Source organism: Oncorhynchus keta, chromosome 25 (assembly GCF_023373465.1).
Source record: "Oncorhynchus keta strain PuntledgeMale-10-30-2019 chromosome 25, Oket_V2, whole genome shotgun sequence".
Taxonomy (NCBI): domain Eukaryota; kingdom Metazoa; phylum Chordata; class Actinopteri; order Salmoniformes; family Salmonidae; genus Oncorhynchus; species Oncorhynchus keta.
Genome location: NC_068445.1, coordinates 11,836,777 through 11,857,066, shown reverse-complemented (window position 1 = coordinate 11,857,066; position 20,290 = coordinate 11,836,777). Strand labels below are relative to the sequence as shown.

The 20,290-nt window shown below is 42.8% G+C and overlaps 1 protein-coding gene across 1 annotated transcript in view; it reads right to left on the bottom strand.

Annotated features, from left to right (window-relative positions):
- Positions 1-9,641: 9,641 nt before the first annotated feature.
- Positions 9,642-20,290, bottom strand: part of LOC118358171 (folylpolyglutamate synthase, mitochondrial-like) — a 158,697-nt gene continuing 148,048 nt past the window's right edge. Inside the window, exon 16 of the mRNA XM_035735696.2 lies at positions 9,642-9,781. The gene's annotated coding sequence lies outside the window, so the exon portion shown is untranslated. The remainder of the gene's footprint in view (positions 9,782-20,290) is intronic.

Genomic DNA, 20,290 nt, shown 5'->3' with positions numbered 1-20,290 from the left:
GCCCCCTCCACCATCAGTACCCCCTCTGGCAGTTACAACAGACAGATAGATACACCATGGATCTGGACTGCCACATGTCAGGAGGCCATTCAACAGCCTACATGCCACCTGGAAAGTGTTGGCGTGCTTTGCCCTCATATGTACCTATTTTGCTACCACCCATGTGACACCTGAACTGGACTCGCATGTGAAGAATGAGCTCTAATGCTGTGGTGACCCATGCATTGGTCTGGTAAACAGTGCAGTAATCCCAACATCCTTTTAAGGACATATGCCATCTATGGAAAACAAGAGGCCCCTTAGGATGGTCAAACTTAAACGAAGATGCTGTATGTCCTCATTTATGGTGGCTGGGGATTGACTGTGAAATAGTGGCTCTTGTGCACCATGCTTGAACAACTCCAGCTCCTCTGCAACCCCTTTACTATCCATCAAAGCCCTGTGATCATCTTCAAATGTATATCTGTGTGGAGCTGTTCTTCGTTCGTCAAAACCAACATTTCACAGTCGTGGTCTATGACCCACACTCATGTAACCTCTAGGTAACCCGAGGTCACCCTTACAGGTTCTGTCAATATCCTTATCTTCTGCTGGGCATGCCCCAGACTGTATTGACAGCCAAATACCCACAGTAAACATTGGCCAACTAATCATCCTACCCGACTTCCAAAGGAATATGTAGGATGTAACCACAGCTCAATTAGATGTTGGACAGATCTAAGCGCAGGTCTGTTTGTGACAGCGCTTTCACAGACACTCCTTCACAACCAGACAGCCAACCATTCCACTACTGGAGTATCCCCAGCATCATTCAGACTGGGGTAACATTCCAGTTAGACAATGGGTCTCGTTGGCATGCAAGCTGCATCTTCTGATTGCCTGTATTCAGTGGAGATTTTAGCATGTAAATCTTGGTGGGGCAAACTCCCCCAAAATATTTGTTAGATGCATGCCAGCAAAGCCACTAAACAACACAACAAAAACCAATACATGAATTGCACTATAACGGCGACAAGCGGGGCCCACAAACTGTTAGTGCCGACGTAAAGCTGTCCCAACAGCAGAGCTTTCTTTTGTTGCACCATGGAGTGAATCCTAACCACTGCTACACCTGGCTATCAGCGGAGCCTTGTCTGGCAGCGAAACAATTCATTCAGCCTTGTTTACTGCCTTTTAAAAATACATACTGTAGCTGATATAGCTGACCATATCTCCCTGGCATAGTACATCATTTATGCATTAGTATATAATACATTTTTGGACTCACCTTATTGTGTCCTTCGTTGGCAAATTTTGTCATCAAAGAACAATATTTACAATTCCGAGTTGGATGACCGTTCAAAATGTATTTTCCCAGTCTGACTTCCCAGTTGCAATGCTTTCCCAGTCTGACTTCCCAGTTGCAATGCTTGTGGTTAGCCACTGTCACCGATTCCTTCCAAACAACAGTCTGACTTCCCAGTTTCAATGCTTGTGGTTAGCCACTGTCACCGATTCCTTCCAAACAACAGTCTGACTTCCCAGTTTCAATGCTTGTGGTTAAACATTCCTTCCAAACAACAGTCTGACTTCCCAGTTGCAATGCTTGTGGTTAGCCACTGTCACCGATTCCTTCTTCAAACAACAGTCTGACTTCCCAGTTGCAATGCTTGTGGTTAGCCACTGTCACCGATTCCTTCTAAACAACAGTCTGACTTCCCAGTTGCAATGCTTGTGGTTAGCCACTGTCACCGATTCCTTCAAACAACAGTCTGACTTCCCAGTTGCAATGCTTGTGGTTAGCCACTGTCACTTCCCAGAATTCCTTCACCGAAAACAACAGTCTGACTTCCCAGTTGCAATGCTTGTGGTTAGCCACTGTCACCGATTCCTTCCAAACAACAGTCTGACTTCCCAGTTGCAATGCTTGTGGTTAGCCACTGTCACCGATTCCTTCCAAACAACAGTCTGACTTCCCAGTTTCAATGCTTGTGGTTAGCCACTGTCACCGATTCCTTCCAAACAACAGTCTGACTTCCCAGTTGCAATGCTTGTGGTTAGCCACTGTCACCGATTCCCTCCAAACAACAGTCTGACTTCCCAGTTGCAATGCTTGTGGTTAGCCACTGTCAAACAACAGATTCCCAGTTCAATGCTTGTGGTTAACAACAAACAACAGTCTGACTTCCCAGTTGCAATGCTTGTGGTTAGCCACTGTCACCAGATTCCTTCAAACAACAGTCTGACTTCCCAGTTTCAATGCTTGTGGTTAGCCAAACAAACAACAGTCTGACTTCCCAGTTGCAATGCTTGTGGTTAGCCACTGTCACCGATTCCTTCCAAACAACAGTCTGACTTCCCAGTTGCAATGCTTGTGGTTAGCCACTGTCACCGATTCCTTCCAAACAACAGTCTGACTTCCCAGTTGCAATGCTTGTGGTTAGCCACTGTCACCGATTCCTTCCAAACAACAGTCTGACTTCCCAGTTTCAATGCTTGTGGTTAGCCACTGTCACCGATTCCTTCCAAACAACAGTCTGACTTCCCAGTTGCAATGCTTGTGGTTAGCCACTGTCACCGATTCCTTCCAAACAACAGTCTGACTTCCCAGTTTCAATGCTTGTGGTTAGCCACTGTCACCGATTCCTTCCAAACAACAGTCTGACTTCCCAGTTGCAATGCTTGTGGTTAGCCACTGTCACCGATTCCTTCCAAACAACAGTCTGACTTCCCAGTTTGAAATGCTTGTGGTTAGCCACTGTCACCGATTCCTTCCAAACAACAGTCTGACTTCCTTCAATGCAAACAACAGTCTGACTTCCCAGTTGCAATGCTTGTGGTTAGCCACTTCCTTCCAAACAACAGTCTGACTTCCCAGTTGCAATGCTTGTGGTTAGCCTTCACAAAACAACAGTCTGACTTCCCAGTTGCAATGCTTGTGGTTAGCCACTGTCACCGATTCCTTCCAAACAACAGTCTGACTTCCCAGTTGCAATGCTTGTGGTTAGCCACTGTCACCGATTCCTTCCAAACAACAGTCTGACTTCCCAGTTGCAATGCTTGTGGTTAGCCACTCACCGTCAAACAACAGATTCCTTCAATGCAAACAACAGTCTGACTTCCCAGTTGCAATGCTTGTGGTTAGCCACTGTCACCGATTCCTTCCAAACAACAGTCTGACTTCCCAGTTGCAATGCTTGTGGTTAGCCACTGTCACCGATTCCTTCTAAACAACAGTCTGACTTCCCAGTTTCAATGCTTGTGGTCACCGATTCCTTCCAAACAACAGTCTGACTTCCCACTGTCACCACCGATTCCTTCCAAACAACAGTCTGACTTCCCAGTTTCAATGCTTGTGGTTAGCCACTGTCACCGATTCCCTCCAAACAACTCACTGTTGAATTTGTGATTTCCAACTTCTTGTGTAATGTTTATGCCCAATGACCAGTGAGCACTGATAGGTTTTATCTATCATTACTCTTCATTATTTGTCTTCATATGACACGGATTAAAAAGGATTTGCCTGACGATCGTCTACTTGGTTTATGATGATGACTGTTAGCTAAGATTTTGAAAGTAAGATCAGTCCAATCAAAGCTATTGTAGATGTAATGTGATTTGACATCATTTTATCTGTGGCCAATGACCTTGAACCTTCTTGGAAGGGCACTACTAACTGTAACTCTATGGCAGCACCCAAAGGGATCACATTCTTGATCTCTACCCTTACTGAAAGCGGGTGACATAGTGTCCTCATGAGTGACAGAACACTGAGGAAATTACGGTGCAATGCTGAGCCAGTCACGGGGCAATGCTCTTATTTTCTGCTGGCCTGTCCCACTACCACAGAAAGCACTGAGCTAGGCTGAAACACCTGCATTTTGGAGCTGCCTGTTTGTCTGTGGCATTATTAACTCAATGATATATATATATATATATCTTGTACATTGTTTGCAAACTGATATGTGACATGTATTAATGTCAAAATAACATGCAAAACAGCCCCCCACCAAAATAATGTATATATATATACATATCTATACATATATATACATATATATACATTTGTTATTAAATTCTTTTGCAAAAAATGTGTGTCTCAAAGCAGGTGGTGCTCGGCCCTAAATGACTGGTCACCACTGCCTGTATTGTAGAAATGGAAACTGGTCACCACACAGCCCTGAATACCATGCCGGACATACAGGAAGGATATTTCCCTTGTCGCTGCAGCTTTCCCAGCACGACCAGTGAGCTGTGCAACCTGCTCAGGGTTCGAGTTGGGGCGATAAACGGAAACTGATCAACACCGACCATACCGATCACTCATCGCAGGCATTTTGGTGATATCGTTCATTACAATAAGTCGTTTATACTAGATAAATGTGAAGTTTGAAATGAAATAAGTTTGCTAATATGGGTGTTTGTTAATGGGACAATTGATGGCTACAACCATCAAACTAGTAGTAGTATTTTAAAGGATAATAAAAACAACTGTGGTCTACATTAATAAATGTTTCATTCTATTTATCAGTATCACATCAATTTAGGCAATTTATCGCAATATGGATTTTTTTCCATATCGCACAGTAAGGCCCCAGAACTACACCCACGACGGGCTACTTTGTGTTCTCACCTTGTTTGGACACATTCATGTTTTGGTCACCTCAGACTTTGAATCAACCTTACACACTTGGGGACAAGAGGGAAAAGGTTAGAGCTGTACATATGCTAGAGTAGTTGACTGTTGTAATTACAGGTTTATTTCCTGTAACTTGGTTACGCTGCTATGTGCTTGTGTTATGAAAATATGTACACACGTTGAAAAGCTAGTTGGCTTCAGCTATTTAAACACAACGGAGGCATGGTAGTGCCACTCATAGTCCTAGTTATACCTAGAGTCATATAACACAATGCAACATAAAACAGGGCAATTTATATGCATGCAATGTGTTTGAGTTTAATTATGTTGGCCATATTGGATTCAGAATAACATTTTGTTTTACACCAAATCAGTCTATATGTCACGCCCTGACCTTAGAGAGCTTTTTATGTCTCTATTTTGGTTTGGTCAGTGTCTGATTTGGGTGGGCATTCTATGTCCTTTTTTCTATGTTTTGTATTTCTTTGTTTTGGCCGGGTATGGTTCTCAATCAGGGACAGCTGACTATCGTTGTCTCTGATTGGGAACCATACTTAGGTAGCTTTTTCCCACCTATGGTTTGTGGGTAGTTATTTTCTGTTTAGTGTTTTCTGCACCTGACAGGACTGTTTCGGTTTCGTTTATTCTCTTTGTTATTTTGTTATAGTGTTCAGTTTTAATAAAAAGCATGCGCTTTGGTTATTTTGTAGCCATATTGGAATTTGGACGCCATATTGGATTTGAGGCAAAGTCCAGGGTGGCCCCAAAGACAATTTGTGGTGGCCCCCTGGCTAAATTGCAAGAGCAGGGGCTAAAGATACAACATCTTTCAAGGAACCTTGGACCCGAAAACACTGAATTGCAATGTCTGAGCCCACTTGTATTCCTCAGAGTAGTTTACAATAGCCACAACATCAAAAATATATGTGTAACTGTATGTATTTTCGTCAGGCAGGACCATACAGCACTGAATGAGAGTACATTTTACATGAAAATGTGTCTATTAATCAGCTACCAAAAAGTAAAGCTTACATTCATCATCAATGTTTATAGTTGATCTATCCACCTGTTGCAGTGATCCCCAATTACATTCAGCCGTGGCTCGATTTTTCCTTTTGTGGATGGTTGGAGGGCCAGAACATTGTTATAAATCATTTGTACACTGTAAATTGTCCGCAAGAACCCAAAACAGATATACAGTAGTATTTTACAAAAACAGAATCATTTCAAACCTGGATTACATTGGGATGGAATAACATATGCCTCTCTATTTATGCGTGGGAATATTTGGAAAAATATTTCCTACATCAAAATAACTTTGAGCTGATTTCCTTGTGATTTTGCAGTCTATGTCCAGTAATGAATATTATATTTTTTTAAAATACAATAATTTGCTCAGAAATCTTGGGTGGCAAATAAAATCCCGCACGGGCCGAATTTGGACCTCGGGCCGCCAATTGGGGAGATTTGGCCTGTTGTATTTTTATGTTTAGAAATCTATATTTCCTAGATCCATTAATAAGATATCCTAATGCTGTTTGTTTGTGCATGTAGGGCATACAACTGACCACTTGCATTCCACATTTTTGCAAGTTTATGTGGCTCATGCCCCCTCCAGCCAGTCATTATTCTTCACTTTTTGAGTTTAGGGGGTGTGTCACAACATCTATCAATTGAACCACTTTTGTGTGGGTATCTAAAAAAATATGGAGGCATTTGCCACTAGCCTAAGAGGGGAAGAGAGAGGAAAGGATGAATGGGTTTGAACTGAAGGAGTTAACATTCAGCAGCAGTACTAATCTCCTCCGGCCAAGGGACTTGGGGCGACATCCCGTTAGAGTGGAATGTGAATCTGTGTGATTCTGAATCTGACCAGGACTGGCACAACTAGCTCTCTCACATAACACAGTCAGCAAGCATGCCTCGGTCGCTCACTCTTCTGAATGTATCTATTCCTGCCCCTGAATACTCTATTAAATCACTTTCAACCCCATCAGACAGGAGGAGATGATAATCAAGCCTTTCGTTTGAATCTTGAATCTAAAGGAGCAATTCTACCTGAAAATCTACAATCTGCTTTTTTAATCTTGATCATCATAAACTGTTAGAGCAAGTCATGTCGGCATGGCGAATCGTACACAGAGTCAGTTCTCCTTAGGAAATGACACTGTCTTACCACTTGTCTGTCCGTTTAGCAAGAGTGAATGCACAAAGATTGCAAAGGGATTTTTCCGAGTGAATTATGTTTGTTTCTTCTAACTAGAAATGGATGTTTTTCCAGCTCTCAGCATTAAGATAGTACCTGATTCCCAGGGGCTCTTTGTGAACATTTCTCTGCCTGTACAGCCCATAGAGAATGTCATGTATTAAGCTGTGTTCCATCAGAGGAACAACACTGCCCTACCATTAAGAGTGTGTATGTGTGTTTGTGTGCGTGCATACTTGCATTTGTGTGTGCTTGTGTGTGTGTTTGGCTTGGGTATGGCAGATGTCTGCAACACTGCTCAGCTAGGAGTTGAGGGCTCCATTTCAAAGGCCTGTTTGCTGGCAAGCCTTAATAGGAAGTGATCTTAAAGTGTTCCTTTAAACATGTCAGAGGCTAATGCTTTAATTTGCTCTGGGTATTGCTCTGTCTAATGAGATTTAACATGGGCTCCCGACTGTACTGCCTCACTCATCCTTTAGAACCACAGATATCATTTATATTTATGTAGATTCAGATATTTTGCCCATGTTAATTTGTTGCAGCATAGATTTATCTATTGCCAAGTCACAGGGTTGATTTCCTTCATGATGGGTATGAAAGTGCTACATCCATGTCTGTTTGTGTGTGTGAGCATGAATCTGTGTGTGTGTGCGTGTGTGTGTGTGTGTGTGTGTGTGTGTGTGTGTGTGTGTGTGTGTGTGTGTGTGTGTGTGTGTGTGTGTGTGTGTGTGTGTGTGTGTGTGTGTGTGTGTGTGTGTGTGTGTGTGTGTGTGTGTGTGTGTGTGTGTGTGTGTGTGTGTGTGTGTGGGTGGGTGGGTGGGTGGGTGACTGAGTTAGTGAGTGAGTGAGTGTGTGTTTGTGTTTGCGCGTGCATTCGTGCCCTAGCTGTGTATTTGAACCATGTGTAGACCATGGGTGTACAGACAGTGATGGATTGTCAGTGTCAGTAGGCCTCTCTTGTCTTCATCTGTGGAGTCCACACTGTGGCCCAGGTCATCCAGGGGCTCAAAGGATAGCAGTGGATCACTGGGAGATCCCTCTATCCCTCCCTGCGGCTGGTCGGCTTACTGATGACACACTAACTCACTGACTTCCGCTCTGCAGGGTGGAAGAAGAGCTATATAAAGTCCTATTCTCTGATTTGACAGATCCCAGGTCTGTATGTTTGTCTGTTGGTCAATGACTCGGATTGTGCCTTGCTGTGTCCTGTACCAGAAGGTAGTGCTGATATTTTCTAGAGGGTCATTTAATGAGTAATTACATATTTTACAGGAATGATTGATCTTTTAAGCTTTTAGCTGTTTTCCTCTTACACTTCTCAGTAGCTGAACCAAGACTGAATTGTAATGATGCATGACTTTATACATGTATAAACGAAATGAGGACTGTAAAGACTAATTTCTAAGAGAAAAGGCTCAGCTTTAACCAGGACCATTTTAACACATATAGCTGTAATGTATTACTGTAATAATGTGAGACGCTCTGACTGTGTATTTTCTCAGACTTCCTGCCCTCTTAGTGACATAGAGATAATGACTGGACAGGAATGGTCAGGGTTTTTTCCTCAACAATTGGAATTGTAAGAAGGGAATAAAATGTACATTTTGAGAGGGTGAGAAAGTCAACATGCTCTTAAATAAAACCATGGCACTCCAAATAAAACGTCTCCAGCTAATAAAGGTTCCTATACGATGAGAGTGTCTGCCTGTCTTTCTGTTGTCTGTCTGTCTGTCTGTCTGTCTGTCTGTCTGTCTGTCTGTCTGTCTGTCTGTCTGTCTGTCTGTCTGTCTGTCTGTCTGTCTTTCCCCATGCAGCTAATCTCCAGACTGGTTCCGATCCTATCAACTGGAAGATGGAGAGGGGTGGATACTGGGATTAAGTTGTAAAACTGGCTTTATTGGTGAGTTCGGTTTAAACTCCATGAAATGAAGCAATGGGATTATGAAGTCCATCGCTAAATCCAAAGTACTCCTCACTGGATTTTATTGTCCTTGGATTCCCAGCAAACCAAAACTGGTTCTGTGGCAGTTCGGCAAATGTTCTCATAACACAAAAATTGTCCAGTTGTGTTAATGATTATGCAATGTTTGTATAAAACATTCACCTAACATTGCGTGAACATTCCCAGAACACATTTAATATTTTCTGGAAAGGTTTACAGAATGCTTCATTATGTTGTGGGAACAGTCTGGTGGTAACATTGTGGGGAAATCACAAAATACACAGAGTGTACAAAACATTAAGAACAACTTACTAATATTGCCCTCAGAACAGCCTCAATTCGTTGGGGCATGGACTCTATAAGGTGTCTGAAAGCGTTCCACAAGGATGCTGGCCCATGTTGACTCCTTTGCCTCCCACAGTTGTGTCAAATTGGCTGGATGTTCTTTGGGTGGTGGATCATTCTTGAAACACACAAGAAAATGTTGAGCATGAAAAACCAAGTAGCGTTGCAGTTCTTGACAAAAACCAGTCCGCCTGTCACCTACTACCAGACCCCATTCAAAGGAACTTAAATATTTTGTCTTGCCCATTCACCCTCTGAATGGCACACATACTCAATCCATGTCTCAAGGCTTAAAAATCCTTCTATAACCTGTCTCCTCCCCTTCATCTACACTGATTGAAGTGGATTTAACAAGTGCCATCAATAAGGAATCATAGGTTACACCTGGATTCATCTGGTCAGTCTATGTCATGGAAAGAGCAGGTGTTCTTAATGTTTTGTACACTCAGTGTATATGTTCCCAGAACACAAACACTGTCCAGTTGTGCTGATGATTACAATGTTTCCATTAGGTTGAATAATTTTTTAAATTTTACCTTTATTTAACCAGGCAAGTCTTAAGAACACATTCTTATTTTCAATGACGGCCTGGGAACAGTGGGTTAACTGCCTGTTCAGGGGCAGAACGACAGATTTGTACCTTGTCAGCTCGGGGGTTTGAACTCGCAACCTTCCGGTTACTAGTCCAACGCTCTAGCCACTAAGCTACGCTGCCGCCCCAATGCTGCAAACATTTCTTTATGTTCTTTAAAAGTTCCTAAAACATGTCTTTAGGTTATGGGAACATTATGTAGATATGGCAAGAGATAGGTTCCCATAACACATCTGTTCAGTTCTTAAAACGTTTGTTTTAGGATGCACAAAACATTTCCTCAATGTTCTTTAAATGTTCTTAGTAAAGATGTGTACAACAATCCATGAAGAAACACATGAGGTAAGTATTTGGAATCACATGACATTTATTGTACAAAGGCTGTATTCAGTCTAAAGTCACAAGCAGGGATTGAACCTGGAACCTTTGGAGTGCTTAGCTCTGGAATGAATCCACTATGCTACTCGGATGGGACCAACGAAAATGTAAAGTTGTTCACAAGTTTACTCTGACTTCCCAGGTGTTGCCTTTGTCTTTGCAAAAGAGAGGATAACTACATCTAGAAAAATAAGTTTTCTCTATTATTTCTTACTCTACCAATCTCATTTACATACTGTAAAGTTAGGATATTTTGGCTTTTATTTTCCCTACAAACTTTTTAAATGATTGCCTGGCAGGATGTGTTGAGGTGAACATAGATGTGCATATGTACCAAGACATATCGCCATAGTTTGGATCATAATTGAAGGATTTCAGTACAAAGGAAAATCCACTAAATACATTAGGATCCTGGTGGCGCAGCAGACTAAGTAGCCTACAGGCCTTGAAGACTGCACATCTCAGGTTAAATCTACTTGATTATAATGTTTTTTAAAAAAAGAAGCTATATCTATGTTTGGACAATACCCGAAGAAAATATAATGATGTAAGAAGATGGAAATGCCATTTCATAATATTGTTTTACACATTAATATTAGCAGTCTTCAGAAATACTTCCATTATCATTGAAGTGTGTTTTTAGAACCACTTTGGATCGTTATGTTGAAACCTTACCGAATAACTTTATAAGACTCTCACAGGAATGGTTCTTGTTTGTTGTTATGGGTTTTAGTAGTATTTTCTCCGTTAACATTACCTGAACATTCCGGGAATGTTGCTCCAACGTTGTGTTGCTGAAATATGTTCAGGGAACGTTATTACAACCATGATGTCATAATGTCACACTTCAACTTCATGAGACCGTTGTAGGGATATTCCCTGCTTGTCGTTATGGGTGTTTTGAATAACATTTCCATCAACATTAGCAGAACGTTTCTATAATGTTTCCTCAGAACCACATCTACTGTTCTAAGAACATTACCAGAACATTGTGCTGTTACATTCCCTGCCTACCTAATGATGTTCTGTGGTAGTTTCTACAGATGTTGTGAACAAGATATTAATGAATGTTAGGAAAACATTCCAAAGATATTTCATTCCCAACATTTTCTTGGATGTACATATTTGGCGATCAAAACATTATTTAAATGTTTGTGGAACATTACCATCCTAACTAGGAATCTTAGCTAATGTCCTGGGAATGTTCCTGGTTTACTGGGTTGGTTGTGTTCTTTGTTAACAGTAGACACTAAAGTGGTAGCTACTGTTTGTGGCACAGAACTTGAGGCAGGGCACTGTGGCAGCAGGTAGGTATAGCTCATAACATCTGTCCACCTATCTCTTGTTACAAATGACAATATTCTTTATTCTTTACACAATTGGCCCAGCGTCGTCTGGGTTTGGCCGGAGTAGGCCGTCATTGTAAATAAGAATTTGTTCTTAACTGACTTGCCTAGTTACATTTAAAAATGTACATAAAATGTAAGCCGGACTAGTTTCTAGACGGAGTTTGCTGTAAACCAGAGCTGCATGTTGACAGCATTCTCTATAAAGTATCGGTGCTATTTGACTCATCAAAACATAGTCAAACCCATACAGTCCCTGCGGTGGAAACACATTACCGTGTCCAACATTGGTTCTTTACTCACTGTATCATGGGGTGTGAGTGATACGTGCCATTAGATGACACACATCATATCTTGCTCCTGCACTCCTCACAGCAGGTATAGAACCAACCTCTTTTCTCCCCCCCTTCGTCAAATTGAAATATTGGGATTATTCTCCAGGTTGGGTGAGGCCGGCTGTAATCGCCAGACAAATGATGTGTAGAAGCAATAAAAAAGAAGTCCCAAGGGAACTATTAGAGCAGGCCCAGTGACACAGGCCATGAGGAATACGGGCTGGGGATGTGTCTATGGAGAGTGATCTGAGCTACAGCAAAGCTCTGCCTAAGAGCCATAGATCTGCAGTGCTTAAAGGGGATTTGACTAAACAAATGGCAGCATATGGTAGATGAGAGAGGATATGAGAGGAGAGGGGAGCGGAGGAGAGGGGCATTGTTTTCAGAGGGGGTCCCGTGTCTCTCCTCCCCTCTTCAATCTTTCATTATGTTGTCACACTCCGGGTGCACGCTTCCCACAACACTTTAATTAGCCTCCCTGAGTTTAATTGCATGTGCATGTCTGCGAGCGTGGTTCCGAGTGTATAAATCTGCTTTGTTTGTTTTGCAGACCTGTATGTATTACTGTGTGTGAATGAACGTGTTGTTGTGGTTGTGGAGCCTTCAATGCCTTGTTTTGACCGCAAGGTGTTCATCCTTGGTCTAGAGGTGCCTCCCTCTGTGTTATGAAGCTGCCTCTGTAACGTCAGGCGTGAGAACGGAGGCTTTCTCACTCTAATATTTCTGGACATCACGCCATCGTCTGGTGGTTGAAGCCCGAACATAGACACAAATAAGATAACAGTCAGGAGCTCTGAAAGTCTTCCTCCGTCTTTCCTCCACTTTTTTTTCCAGGAAGAGAGTGAGCAGGACAGAAGCCCGGAGCTAACAGGAGCATCAAACCATGGCTCCGTGTCTCAGTCTGTGCGTGTTTGGAGCAGGGAAGAGCAGAGGAGCAAAGAAGAGGACAGGAGAGGGGGCTGGCTTCATCGCTTCCCTTCTCTGGCCTAATCAACAAAACAGCCTCAGCTGCCCCTTTGGATCCCCTGCCAGGGTCCCTATCATCTTCTGATCAAATATTAATATGTGATACTCAGCTTGCTCACTAATCCTAAGCCAATTAATATTATCTGTCAATTATTTACAGATCCTGAGGTGCGGAGGCAGTTCCCCGAGGACTACATTGGGAAGGTTCAGAATGTATAATTGACTTCCTCTTTCAACCCCCCCCACCCGTTATTCTGTCTTCCTCTCCCCTCTTTCATTTACTTTTCTTTTTCCTTTTTATGCCTTCCTTCCTTTTTTGTTTGTCTCTGCTAAGTCTAAATGGTTGTCTCGGCAGTGTTTCAGTCTGAAGACACGCAGGCAGGCATTGGCCTGACATTAGCATTGCTGATATCTGACATCACTGTGCAGATCTCTGACTCTGTCATCCAGTCAGTTGGGGAGAGTGGGGTAAGTTGAGCAATTTTCCACATTCAGCATCACTCCATCAAAGCAAATCTATTGTTCTTTCTAACGGAGGCATCAACACATATTTCAGGATGTTGTGTATCCCTGGAAATAATCAGAATTCATGTAAGCATTACAGTTTCGAAAACATGAACTGTGATCTCTTGGTGATCTCTTGGTGATCTCTTGGTGATCTCTTGGCACAACTTGGGGTAAATTGAGCAGCGGGACGGGGTAAGTAAAGCCGCCCACACATTTCTGTGCTAAGTTAAATATTAGCACTTTTAAAACCATGTCTATCTTTATTTCCCCCAAACAATTCAAAACAATCACAACTAGCAAACACTTAGTGATTTTGAAAACACTTTTATTGACATAGGCCAGGCTCTGTTGTTACCCATAACCCCTGATGGCATGGGGCCAAAATATGTTATACCTTGTTTCCACCTTCAGGGAACAGTAGTTGTGTTCAGACCTGCACATTTCCTTTCAGACGGTCACTCGGTATAACATACTATGGGGGCATACCGTACAACCACACCGCAAGCCAGCTCAGACGGTACCATACTAGGAGGTCCATGGCAGGGTAAACACACGCAGGTTCATCCGGCTCCAAAAAAAGGGATACAGATGGCACCATTTCCCCTAATACTTACCCAAGAAGCCTGAACTGTCCAAGCCCCCTTGTGAAAGACGCACGTATGGCCTTCTGTCAATTGAGAACAGTTGACTAAGTCAGTGTTTCTCAATTCTCTCCTCAGCTTTTCCAGAGCTAGCACATCTCATTTAACTTGTCAATTAAAACAATAGAAATACCAAAGGAGTTTTTCAAACATAATATGCATAACCAGAATAAAAAACCCTGTATGGTTCTTCAAAAGGATATACAAAGAACCTGTGAGATTAAGGAAGGTGCTTTATACAATGTAATATTTTAGACCCCTTTACTTTTTCCACATTTTGTTGCGTTACGGCCTTATTCTTAAATCGATTAAATTATACTTTTTTTCATCAATCTACACACAATATCCCATGATGAAAAATTGAAAACAGGTTTTTAGATTTTTTTGCAAATGTATTAAAAATAAAAAACAGAAATAGTATTCAGACCCTTTGCTGTGACACTAAAAATTGAGCTCAGGTGCATCCTGTTTCCATTGATCACCCTTGATATGTTTCTACCACTTGATTGGAGTCCACCTGTGTTAAATTCAATTGATTGGACATGATTTGGAAAGGCACACACATGTCTATATAAGGTCCCACAGTTGACAGAGCAAAAATCAACCGATGAGATTGAAGGAATTGTCCATAGAGTTCTGAGACAGGATTGTGTTGAGGCACAGATCTGGGAAAGGGTACTAAAAAACATTCTGGAGCATTGACGGTCCCTCAAAACATACTGGCCTCCATTATTCTTAAATGGAAGAAGATTGGAACCACCAAGACCCTCCCTAGAGCTGAGCAATTAATGGAGCAAAGTACAGAGAGATCCTTGATGAAAACCTACTCCAGAGTGCTCAGGACCTCAGACTGGGGCGAAGGTTCACCTTGCAACAGGACAATGACCCTAAGCATACAGCCAAGACAACACAGGAGTGGCTTTGGGACAAGTCTCTGAATGTCCTTGAGTGACCCAGCCAGAGCCCGGACTTGAACCCAATCGAACATCTCTGAAGAGACCTGTAAATAGCTGTTCAGCGATGCTCCCCATTCAACCTGACAGAGCTTGAACGTACTGAGTAAAGGGTCTGAATACTTATGTAAATGTGATATTTGCGGTTTAATTTGATCAATTTTAGAATAAGGCAGTAACGTAACAAAATGTGGAAAAGGTCAAGGGGTCTGAATACTTTCCGAATGCACTGTATGACCATTCAACATAAAAATTATATAAATCAAATCAAATCAAATTTATTTATATAGCCCTTCGTACATCAGCTGATATCTCAAAGTGCTGTACAGAAACTCAGCCTAAAACCCCAAACAGCAAGCAATGCAGGTGTAGAAGCACGGTGGCTAGGAAAAACTCCCTAGAAAGGCCAAAACCTAGGAAGAAACCTAGAGAGGAACCAGGCTATGTGGGGTGGCCAGTCCTCTTCTGGCTGTACCGGGTGGAGATTATAACAGAACATGGCCAAGATGTTCAAATGTTCATAAATGACCAGCATGGTCGAATAATAATAAGGCAGAACAGTTGAAACTGGAGCAGCATCACAGTCAGGTGGACAGGGGACAGCAAGGAGTCATCATGTCAGGTCGTCCTGGGGCACGGTCCTTGGGCTCAGGTCCTCCGAGAGAGAGAAAGAAAGAGAGAATTAGAGAGAGCATATGTGGGGTGGCCAGTCCTCTTCTGGCTGTGCCGGGTGGAGATTATAACAGAACATGGCCAAGATGTTCAAATGTTCATAAATGACCAGCATGGTCAAATAATAGTAAGGCAGAACAGTTGAAACTGGAGCAGCAGCATGGCCAGGTGGACTGGGGACAGCAAGGAGTCATCATGTCAGGTAGTCCTGGGGCATGGTCCTAGGGCTCAGGTCCTCCGAGAGAGAGAAAGAAAGAAGGAGAGAATTAGAGAACTAGAGAACTAGAGAACTAGAGAACTAGATAATTAGAGAACTAGAGAACTAGAGAATTAGAGAATTAGAGAACGCACACACACAGATTCACACAGGACACCGAATAGGACAGGAGAAGTACTCCAGATATAACAAACTGACCCTAGCCCACCGACACAAACTACTGCAGCATAAATACTGGAGGCTGAGACAGGAGGGGTCAGGAGACACTGTGGCGATAAAGACGATAGAAAACTGTACTATGTAGCCCCAAGTGTTGTAACCATAGCAGATACCTTTTTTGGTGCTAAAGTATATAGAACCTTTTATTAATGGTTATTTATAGAACCGTAGGAAAGGGTTCTTTACAGCATCATAAAGGTTCCATTTTGGTTCCGTTTAGAAACTTTAAATAAGCTTTTACAGTATATAGCAGCAAAAAGGGAACCTTATTTGGCACTATATAGAACAACATTTTTGTTTGTGTGTAGTGGTTTGCCATCCATTGTTATAATACCATCCACTGTTATTACAATGAGCATATATTTTTTTACCCTTTCTGATGCTACATTATTTTATCTGTCAAAAGTAGACATTTGTTGTAGAATGTGATTACACATGTGTGTAATATGTTATATGATTTATTCAAACAGGCCTGTGATGATGCAGGCCAGAGGAGTGGTTTTAACCCCCGAGGCAGGCTGACTGCTCTCTGCTCCTGTAATCAGCCAGGACGGTTTGTCTGTCGCTGCCTGGCTATGTTTTAGTCTCCTACTATCACTCCCATATGATGATGTCTGAGACAGAGAAGACTTAGTCTTTTTTATTCTCAGAAGTCTTTGTTCCATACAGTAGTCTGCCTCGGACTGGTGTGCTTGTGTAGCTCTCTGAGTAGAGGGATCGAGGGAGGGGAAGGAGGGAGGAGGAAGGGGGGCTGGGGCACTAAAACTGGCATCTTGGAGGGAATAATGATGGCCGGCCTTTTGGATCCCTTGAGCCACAAAGCTAGCACTTCTCCTTCTAAAGATGGAGAGAAGAAAGGGGAGAGAAGAAAGACAGCGGATGAAACGGGAGCCAGTCCTGACAGTGTATTTGTGCTGCTACTAAACTCCTACCACCTCCCATAATGCACTCTGACCTGACAGGCCCTCTAATTGGCTGGCGTGCTAAACAGTCAGTAAATGTCTAAACTTTAATCCTTCGACTCTCTTTTAACATTCCAAATCCACAAGGGGATTGCCTTCCGTTCGTTGTGTAATGTATTAGTTCTCATGAAGCTATAACTAGCTATTCTATATCAGATTCTGTACGTATTATGTCTTCAGCAATTGTGTGCCCAAAGAGTTAAAGACAAGCTGTTCTTGCCACAGTGTTCCTATGTTCTGAGTGCGAGAAGAAAGATGGCTCCCTCTCATTAGTGTGGTCTTCACAGCTCAGATCTCACCATTCGTTTGTGTGAGGGGTTTAATCTGATATGTAAATATGGTGTTTGATCCACAGTGATGGTCTAACGAGCTAAATCTTCTTCTTTTCTCTGCCTTTTTCGCACTCGTAATTAAAACAAAGCCTGTTTGCTCTTCTCTCAGCTCACTATCACTCTCTCTTTCTCTCTCCCTCTCTCTCCCCCCCTCTCTTCCTCTCCTATTTGAAACAAACACAGCTCAGTCTGATTTACACTTTGAATCCTTTATATTTTACAGCTGCTACATATTCTGTCAGACCTATCGCTATGAAGTACTTTTGTCGTATTTGACATGCGATATTTGAAACTGCTTCTTTTGAAGTCAACGTGATGTGGGCTGTTTTAAGTGTTTGGCAAAGGGACGGCTGTGGTGTGTACTGGGGACTATTCAAATGACTGACCTCTAAATGACAGACAGAGCAAACTGTGCTATGAATAAACAGGGCTTTTAAGCAGTGTTGGATGCTGTGCTTTGTTAGGGTGGGATAATCATGCTCATATCATACTGTTTGGTAAAGGCCTAGTGTTTTTCTGAGTGTCAGTTGTGTTGAGTTGATGATGAACTCCCATTAGCCCAGAGAGCCTTGTTGCTTAATTGTACTGCAGTTAGTTCCATCACAGACCTTTCTCTCCTGTCAAGGTAAAGATGGAGGGGAGATACTTCACTCGAAAGCTCAGTGAACAAGATTCGTTTTTGGTGTGATACATGACTAACAATTTGTGGACATGACTTTTCATGATTAATGAAATGAAATTAAATACTTACTTACAAGCCCATAACCAGCAATACAGTTTCAAGAAAGAAATAAGTGTTCAGAAAGTATTTACTAAATGTACTGAAGTAAACAATAAATAAATATGAATAAAAATGAAAAATAGAAAAACATAGAAAAATAACAAATAATTATAGAGCGCGGGGGCACTGCAAATAGTCCGGGTAGCCATTTGGATTTGGTTCGTCTTGTGGCTTGAAGGTAGAAGCTGTTAAGAAGCTTTTTGGACCTAGTCTTGGCACTCCAGTACAGTCTATGACTAGGGTGGCTGAAGTCTTTGGCAATTTATAGGGACTTCCTCTGACACTGCCTGGTATAGAGATTCTGGATGGCAGGAAGCTTGGCCTCAGGGATGTATTGGGCTGTACGCTCTACCCTCTGTAGTGCCTTACGGTCAGAGGCCGAGCAGTTGCCATACCAGGGGGTGGTGCAACCAGTGAGAATGCTCTCGATGGTGAAGCTGTAGAACTTTTTGAGAATCTGAGGATGCCAAATCTTTTCAGTCTCCTGTAGGGGAATAGGCATTGTCATGCCCTCTTCACGACTGTCTTAGTATGTTTTGACCATGACAGTTCATTGGTGATGTGGACACCAATGAATTTGAAACTCTCAACCTGCTCCACTGCATCCCCATCGATGAAAATGGGGGCGTGCTCAGCCCTCCTTTTCCTATAGTCCACGATCATGTCCTTTGTTTTGATCATATTTTGGAGAGGTTAGTATTTTACCTCTTCCCTATAGAGTGTCTCATTGTGGTCAGTAATCAGGCCTACTACAGTTGTGTCGTCAGGAAAGTCGTGCTTGGCCATGTAGTCATGGGTGAACAGGGAGTACAGGAGGGGACTGAGTTCGCACCCTTGATGGGCCCGCGTCTTGAGGACCAGCGTGGCAGATGTGTTGTTACCTACTCTTACCAACAGGGGCTGCCCGTCAGGATGTCCAGAATCCACTTGCAGAGGGAGGTGTTTAGTCCCAGGGTCCTTAGCTTAGTAATGAGCTTTGAGGGCACTATGGTGTTGAACGCTGAGCTGTAAACAATGAACACTATTCTCACATAGGTGTTCCTTTTGTGCAGGTGGGAGAGGGCAGTGTCGAGTGCAGTAGAGACTGCGTCATCTGTGGATCTGTTGGGGCGGTATGCAAATTGGGTCTAGGGTTTCTGGGATAATGGTGTTGATGTGAGCCATGACCAACTTTTCAAAGCACTTCATGGCTACAGACACGAATGCTATGGGCCAGTAGTCATTTAGACAGATTACCTTGGTGTTCTTGGGCACAGGGACTAAGGTGGTCTGCTTGAAACATGTTGGTATTACAGATTCGGTCAGGGATAAGTTAAAAATGTCAGTGAAGAAACCTGCTAGTTGGTCTGCGCATGCTCGGAGTACATGTCCTGGTAATCTGTCTGGCCCTGCGGCCTTGTGAATGTTGACCTGTTTAAAGGTCTTACTCACATCGGCTATGGACATCGTGATCACACAGTCGTCTGGAACAGCTGGTGCTCTCATGCATGGTTCAGTGTTGCTTGCTTCGAAGCGGGCATAGAAATTATTTAGGTCATCTGGTTGGCTCGTGTTACCGGGCAGCTTGCGGCTGTGCTTCCCTTTCTTGTCTGTAATAGTTTGCAAGCCCTACCACATCCGACGAGCATCAGAGCCATTGTAGTAGGTACAATCTTAGTCATGTATTGATGCTTTGCCTGTTAGATGGTTTGTCGGGGGGCATAGCGGGATTTATTACTAGTGTCGGGGTTAGAGTCCATCTCCTTGAAAGCGACAGCTCTACCCTTTAGCTCAGTTTGGATGTTGCCTGTAATCCTTGGCTTCTGGTTGGGGTATGTACATATGAACACTGTGGGGACGACGTCATCAATGCACTTATTGATGAAGCCAGTGACTTATGTGGTGTACTCCTCAATGCCATCGGAAGAATCCTGGAACATATCCCATTTTGTGCTAGGAAAACAGTCCTGTAGCTTAGCATCTGCATCATCTGACCACTTCTGTATTGAGTGAGTCACTGGAATTTCCTGCTTTACTTTTTGCTTGTAAGCAGGAATCAGGAGGATAGAGTTATGGTCAGATTTGCCAAATGGATGGCGAGGGGGAGCTTTGTATGCATATCTGTGTGTAGCGTAACGGTGGTTGAGAGTTTGTTTCCCCCCTGGTTGTAGATGTAACATGCTGGTAGGAATGAGTTAAAACATATTTAAGTTTCCTGCATTAATGTCCCCGGCCACTAGGAGTGCCGCCTCTGGATGAGAATTTTCATGTTTGCTTATGGCTTTATACAGCTCGTTGA